We start from the raw sequence: 7,849 nt of genomic DNA, 5'->3' as shown, positions 1-7,849 counted from the left end.
ATGAAAGACGCTATAGTGGAGGGCTTCGGAAATTTCGACCACCTGGGGTTTTTTAACGTGCACCCAAATATGAGCAACGCGCCGACAAGGCTACAAATACACGACATTTTCAGGCAGTTTTGCTTATACTGTTAGTATACATTAACCATCTTGATATTAGTAAGGCTCCTACTACTAGCTGCTTGCGGGTCTAGTAATGAATCGAAGCAGGAAGTAATGTGACGGAAACGCAGTTTTCTTAGATAAAGCACACAAACTATATTAAGACGGAAGATGCAATAGGAGCACCGCTTGTTCAATAGAGTAAGAGCCAATTCTCCTGTATCTGTTTCTTCATCTGTGTCATTTGCGTGATTTGTCAACACTCACAAAGTGCACTCATTTGCCGGAACAAGGTAATGCTCCTCACATTAGGGTAGCCATGCATAGAACACCCCCCCCTCTCCCATAAGATCAAAGCTTTTAAAGCTGGAGATAAAACGTCTCCCACGTGCAAAAAACAACAACCACAACAGCACAGCTGTTTAGCCATAATCACCACGTCCACAGGCCATCAGGTCCCTCAAAAACGAACATTGACGTCTTGTTCTTTTAGCAGGCACCTTTTATTTAGTTACTGTAGCAAATGTTCCTCTTAATGTGCCCTTAAAAGTACGTCATGGAAATCAGGAAGAGGACATCGACCATAAAGAAAAATGCAGAATAAGGGCATTTCGGTGACCTTGACGCAGCCTTGCTCACAATGACAGGAGCCTTGTTGACTAAATTGCGATCAAAGCTCTTCTCAGGGGAGCCGAAACGCATTCTCCAGTTATCTCTCTCTATTTTTTTGGGGGGGGGGGGCGGGGGAGGATCCCCTTCATTTAGTTTATGTAACTTCCCCAGCACACGTGCTCCGGTCAAAGCCTTGACTTAGCAGGTAGTGAGAAAACAACATTGATGAAATATTTTCAGCCGCGGTCTTGCTCCAAGGACTGCCAGGTAATACAAATGTATTGTCGCAACGGGAAGACAGAAACAATATTTAACAGGTTGAGAAAGCAGCAGGTCAGTATTTTTAGTGACTCTTCCTCTGCCAAAGCATTCCTCTTCTTTCTTGTTATTGCTTGCTGCATAAAAGCATGCATATGCGCGGATGCGCTGTCGTCTTCGTCTTTCTAGCAGTACGCACGTGGCAATATGTCCTCATCCAATAGTGTGACGGCCGATGCATGCAATGTTTCAATGTCTGTACCGAAATGAAAGTTCTGATAAAATACCGCCTGCGTGAACCTGAATGTACAGTCCCTAAAAACCCATAGAGCTAAGCGAAAAATATCAGCTTAGCTTTTTTACCAGTATTCACTACATTAGGTCGGTGAAGGTGCGCTAAATATTGCTCTTGAATATTACAAATGCACGTTCTGACGAGTAGCTCATGCTGGCCACACTGCACCGTCACAATGTTCATTGCGATTCAGATACACTGTTCAAGAACGAGCATAATGCAACAGATCACTGCCACAAAAAAAGAAAAAAAAAGCAGCGCCCGCGCTATCAGTAGAGGGCCGGAGCTAGTGTTCAACCGCATCTAGCCGGTCTGAGAGCGCCTTCGGTGCCATGAAGTCTCGTCGCCTAGACAACCTTGGCTGCCCGGAATTACTCTGGGTGCGCTGGCGAAAAACCCTCCCGTGTGTGCGCGTGTGGGGCGCGTGGCTTCTCGATCGGTAGAGTTTATTAGTCGGCGTTTAGTTTGAAATGTTCCCGTGTTCTGTGCTCGACCTGTGTGTTCTGTCAGTGCTGATTATTGCGAAGGTGCACCATCCTGAAGACTGGACCTGCGGATTCATATTGTGGAGCACTCGAAGTGAAATAGTGAGTACAGCTCTCACGTTGTTCCGTTCAGCGCTTTGTTAACTGCGTGAGCACGAGAATAACGCCTTCAAACAATTTCGTTTTCAGTAAGTTGATGACAAATCAACTTTTGTTTACTTAGCGAGAATATTTGTCCAAGCTGTTTCACGGGGATGATGGCGAAGTGTGATTGTGGGCAAGTTTTTAGTTAGTTCAGATTGTATTGAGTACACAGTGAGCATGCACGGCTAAGGTTCAGCGAAGAAATTGAACAGATTTTTGCGGTGGCCTTTGTTGGCAGCCGTGTTTAAAGGGGCCTGTTTGTGATGCACATCAATTCTAGTTTACTAATTAATGCATGTGTGGGTACGACGCCTGTTAGCTCTAAGCATCAACCGTATCTAATACGCATAGGCTTGGGCATGTTGGTAGTTCATTTACTCTCTTTTTTTCTTACTGCACAAAAAGACCGAGAACGGAAAACAAGGGCGTGGTGTCCATGTCGTTCTTTTCGGTCTTTTTTCGTTTTGTGCGGTAACATTACCGTGATAACTCAGGTTGATGTGTCGGGTGACAACACAGCATATTGTTTCGCGTTAGGTACACCTCGCGAAGTTTGCCTACTTGCTAATACATTCGATTTCATTAAATTCGTCTTCACTGGTATTTTCGTTTACCCACAACGTAGCTTGACACTGCCGACAGCCGTGTCTGTGCAGCGGATCGAGCACTAAAGCTGGACTTTTGTTTGAACAGACCTTTCGTCTGTGTGTGTGGTCGAATTGCCTATTTGAACAGTGCAAACGCTTGTTTGAACATAACTGCTAACGTTTGAGCACATTTTATTGAGATTGTTTCCAGTATGTGTAACTTTCAAAATACTCTTGTTATTCAGAGTTTTATTGCCGTCGCTTCGCTTTGACGTTTAACTTCGCTAAGTACTTCAGATGTTAAAGGTATTTTCGCTATGTGAAGCGTATTATTATTCTTTTTTTTTGTTGCACAATAACACTTTCATGTTATACATACTGCACGGTATCTAAGCATGTGTTGCAGCCAAAACGTAAGACTGGGCAGCATATTTATCTGGGAACACAACACGTACAGCCACTGAACAGCCTACGCTGCATCGGGAAAGAGTTATGCCTTGTAAGCCTGCCAGAATGATTAAAACAAATGGCCCTAATTTAGCAGTATGCAATGGTCATTAAGTGAAAGTAACAGGGTCACTTTGTTGCTAACTTCCCAACCGATTTTGCGGTTATGGCAAATGTGTTTTTAAAAAAATTGTGCTGATTTAATGCACTGAAAGCAGTGAACTGCTTGAATATTTCGGAGAGAAAAAAGTTTTGGTCACTTGGTTGCCTTTTGAACTTCCTAAAATAATGCTTGAGTGTTTATTCTGAAAAGAATATATTTTACAAGTACCGCTTCTTTTTTATATACCAAGTTTGGCACATGTTAAGTAAAGGGGTTTATGTAAGGTGTTTGAAACTCAGTAATATTCATTCAAATTTTAGGCCACATATGTCTGCAAGAATTTAGCCAAAGTGTGTTATGTTTGCATTTTCTCATTGCGATACTGCACTTTGTATGAATATCTGAGCTGTGACTACTTACTTCACAGAAAAGATATTTTTATGAAAAATTATTTTTGGATATCTTATACTATTAACCTCTACTCTAAAAGATCACTAATTTCACAGAATTGTCATTTTTGTCATTATTGAGACGCAAGTTGCACCATGTGGTCGTCCAAATAAAAAATACCTTTTACCTCAATTGAAAGCAAATAAACAGTTCTTTGTTTGTGACAAGTTTCATTATTACAATTTCTATTTCAAGGAATAAAACAATTTTCAATTTTCTCATCAATGTCAATAGGGAACTTCGAGGAGTCGGTGGCCGTATGACCAAATGACGAATGGGGAACTTCAAAAATTATTTAGGGGCAAAGCTCTTGAGGCCTTCTCTGTGGTCGTACTAATAATATGTAGCCACTTTATGAGTTGCACAATGGATAGCGTTAGTGGTTTTCACAGCATATACACGGACAAAATGATGATTCGTGGGGTGACTCGTTCGTCCGTACATTTGTGCTTTCGCCCGTTCGCCTGTGCCGTTGTCCGTCTGGGTTTCCGTGTGTCGGTCTGTCCATGAGTCCGTCCGTCTTTCTGTCCGTCCATACTTGCGTCAGACTGTCTGTCTATTCGATTGTGCATCCGGACGGACGGACGCTATGCCACACTCATCATCATTCACTCCGTGGATATGGTGTGATCTTTTTCACAAAACATAAATTGCTATACAAAATTTGGCACATTAAAAGAACTGTTTATTTGCTTTCGTTTTAGGTACAAAGTCTATTTTAATTCAACCACCACATGGTGCAAGTTGCGTCTCATTATAGACAAAACAACTATTTTGTGAAATTCGCGATATTTTCTCGTAATGTTTGACAGGTTGAGAAGTCTGAAATATTTTTTCCTCCAAATATAGCTTATGTGGATTAAGTATTCACTCGTCAGATATTCATTCAAAGTGCAGTATTCACATAGAAAAATGCAGATATAACACATTTCGGCTAAATTATCTGCGGCGTATGTGGTCAAAAAATGGCAATATTATTACTGAGCTTCAAACACTTTACGCAAGCCCTTCACTTAACTTGTAGCCTAAATTCGGCACGGAAGAAGAAGAGGTACTTATGAAGTAATTTTTTTTCACAAACACCCAGACGAGATTCCGGGAAGTTCAGGAGGAGTTCAAGTTACCAAAAAGTTATTTGTCAGCGAAATATTCTAGCAGTTACCTTTTTAATGCAGTAAAATCAGTGCGATTTTTTTCGAATACATTTGAGATAATCGCCAAATTTGCTGGGACGTCTGACGTGGATTGATTTAATTGCCAATTCTTTCATTATATATTCTTGTCAATGTAAGCCAGTTCAAGAACACTAGTATCATTCGCACTTTAATACGTAACTATACAGTACTTAATTTTGCAAGTTACCTGCACTGAATGCCTTCTCAGTGCGCATACCGTCATGTATGCTCAGTGGCATTGTGCTTTTGTTCAATACAGATCAAAATATGTTTATGTTGTTGCGCGTTGTACTGCATTCTTTTTAATAAACTAATCGAATGAGTACCATGATAGGTCTGCAGAAATACACATGCATCTGTGTTGATGCATACTGAAGCATGAAACTTGACAATCACTTAGATTAGTCGATGCATGCAGCTAATGTAACATTATCAGTTTTGAGCAGCACCTTTTATTTGCCTGCGCGAGCAAGCTGAAAGGGTAAAGTAAGGTTCATATCTACAGCACGAAAGGTTTAATGATTCTGCCACAGCGCGCTATTCATGGCGTTTATTGCCTTCTATACCTTTTCTAGCATTTATCACTGCAGTGGAGCCCGATCTCACTGAATATGCTTGCTATGCACTCAATTTATACTTACACATGAGAAAGCAGTTAGTTATGCAGGGTACATATTGTATGTTGCACTCTTTGTGAAATTTCGGTCATTGTTTTTTGTGTATTTATTTTAGGTTTCAGGGATTAAATTTCCCGTACAGAAAGAACAGCTTCGCCCCACTTCTCTCGGAGGCACCAGTCATCTCAGCAGCTGAAGATGATTGTGCGAGGAGCAGTGATGAGCTGTGGTTTCGCACTTAGAAGTATACCAACACTGACATTACATTAATACAACCTCAATTACACTACCTTGTCGAATGTTCTAATTTTTAATGTCGAAATTTATACTGCGAGATATCATAGGTTGTAAATGTGATTGCACAAACCTGCTTACTCTTTCTACGTGTTTTTTTTTCTATTGTATAGGTGTCAATGAACGCCATACTTCTCAGTCGTTGGCCCAACTAGCGCAAATGTTTTTGAAAGTTGTGTGGATTTATTGTATTGAAAACAATGAAGTTCTAGTATAGAGAAGAAAAAAACTTGGTCACGTGAGATACTTGAAAATTTTTCAGAATGCCATCAGAGTCCTGTTTGTCAGACTTGCAGTTTTTCTATAATAAAGGCAGTGAACATATGGGCTTAATTGTTTTTTGCTTCGGCATTATGTTCGGTTGAACCTTACGCTGCAAGTGACTGCTTGCACTACTGTGTGTGTGTGTGTGTGTGTGTGTGTGTGTGTGCGCGTGCGTGTGTGTGTGTGTGTGTGTGTGTGTGTGTGTGTGTGTGCCGCGTCCTACTTTGTCGTTTTTAGCCCGGTCTACCTACACTTATATACACTGGTCTTATGCAGTTCATTCAAGAGACCATGGGCGGCACCTTATTTTATCAGCTGCATGCATGCAGGTATAAGTGCAGTTGGTGACACCAGTATCTTCTTCTTCCCTATCAGCCGCAGAGAAGGTTCATATATGCTTCTCTCTGAGAACAATTGAGGCTTGGGCCAGTTGGTGATGCATATTTGATGGAATGAAGTGCTATGAACGGCTCTCCTCAACACAAAAGACTAAGCGTCACCTCCTGTGTCTCTGCTTTTGTTGTCCCATTAGTTGCGCTTCATTTCATCAAGTATGCTTATTCATATAACTGCCATCGTTTCAAGGGGGTTTTAGTGTTACACTCCACTCGCATGGGTATAGCTGCATCCAACACCCATAATTTAGTGGTGTTCATATACACCTAATAAAGTAGGGTGTAACGTTCATTTACACCCTACAGTTTCAGGGTGTTTCTAAAACCTTTAGAGTTTAGGGTGTTCTTAGACACCCTGAAAGGGTGTTGCCCATGGGACACAACAAATACACCCTTATGGATGTAAAAATTTTTAAAGTTTGGTTGTCAAAATGACGGCCCGTTTTTACAGTGTAGATTTCCTTTTTAGTCCGGGTGCACAGAGACACTTCGAATAATGTTTATAATTAATTATTTTCCAAATACTGCTAGCCTTTCGGCTGTTACAGGGGTGGGACATACTAAGAATCACAAACATCAATACATTCAAATCATACAGCAATTTAAACAGCAACACTTGAACTTTGAAATGTTACATGACATACATTGGAAACACCGGCATGGAGGCTGAGGAAAAAAAGTGCAGTCGTAGTAAGCATACAAATAAATTGCAATAAATTAACATAATAGACCATGCTTACAGAAAAATATCTTTGAGCCGCCCTTACTCAAATTTTTCCAGTGAATCACGATGAACCAGTGGTAATGGCAAAGCATTCCACTACCGAATTTTTTTTGGAAAAAATGAATTCGCATATACATTGACACGCTGTTGTGACACTTCATATGTGTAATTGTTTACACTTTTTAGGTTTCTTCCGCGGCGTGGCGTTAAGTATTTTGTTGTGTTTATGTTTAATTTATATTTTGACAATAAAAACAAGAACCTCATCCTTGCCGATTGCCGTCGTTCAGCTAAAGTGGGCAGTTGAAGAGAGCGTAGCATTTTTGTTACTGACTAAGTCAAGGAGTACTTTGAAAGAATAAACCTGGCAGCTCGCCTTTGTACTCTTTCTAGCATATTAATGAGGCCTATTTCCGAGGGTTCCCACACAACGCTGGCATATTCCAATGTTGGCCAAATATACGTAAGATGTGCTGCTAGCCTAAAGGGAGTCGTAGCAAGTCTTAATTTTCTTCGCAAGTGCCATAGTTTTCTCTCCGCCACAGCACAAATGTTTTCCAAATGGGTCCTCCAATTTAGATTACTGGATATTGTTACACCTAAATATTTTATGTCATTGACGGTAGACAGGCGGGTAGAACATAGTGTAATTGGAATAGAACACACGCTTACTTTTGTTTGTGAAGCGCTAAGCAACTGTTTTAGTTTCATTTATTTACATTTTAGATTCAGTGCACCAATTACTGATAGCATCAAGAATATCATTAAACGTTTTTTGGTCAGCTTCACTGTGTATTTCTTTATAAATTAGGCAGTCGTCTGCAAAAAGTCGCACTGTAGTACTTCTATCTATGCTGCATGAAATGTCATTTATGTAAGTTAAGAATAATATTGGTC

At 40.5% G+C, this 7,849-nt stretch overlaps 1 long non-coding RNA gene across 1 annotated transcript; it reads left to right on the top strand.

Moving 5' to 3' along the window:
- Window positions 1-1,699: 1,699 nt before the first annotated feature.
- Window positions 1,700-5,893, top strand: LOC142777461 (uncharacterized). Its single transcript, XR_012888108.1, has 2 exons — window positions 1,700-1,854; window positions 5,391-5,893. It is a non-coding gene; the product is annotated as an uncharacterized LOC142777461 (long non-coding RNA).
- Window positions 5,894-7,849: the final 1,956 nt, after the last annotated feature.

This window comes from Rhipicephalus microplus, chromosome X, assembly GCF_043290135.1.
Source record: "Rhipicephalus microplus isolate Deutch F79 chromosome X, USDA_Rmic, whole genome shotgun sequence".
Classification (NCBI taxonomy): domain Eukaryota; kingdom Metazoa; phylum Arthropoda; class Arachnida; order Ixodida; family Ixodidae; genus Rhipicephalus; species Rhipicephalus microplus.
Note: the sequence above shows the minus strand (reverse complement) of the source record. Positions and strands in the feature narration are given on the sequence as shown.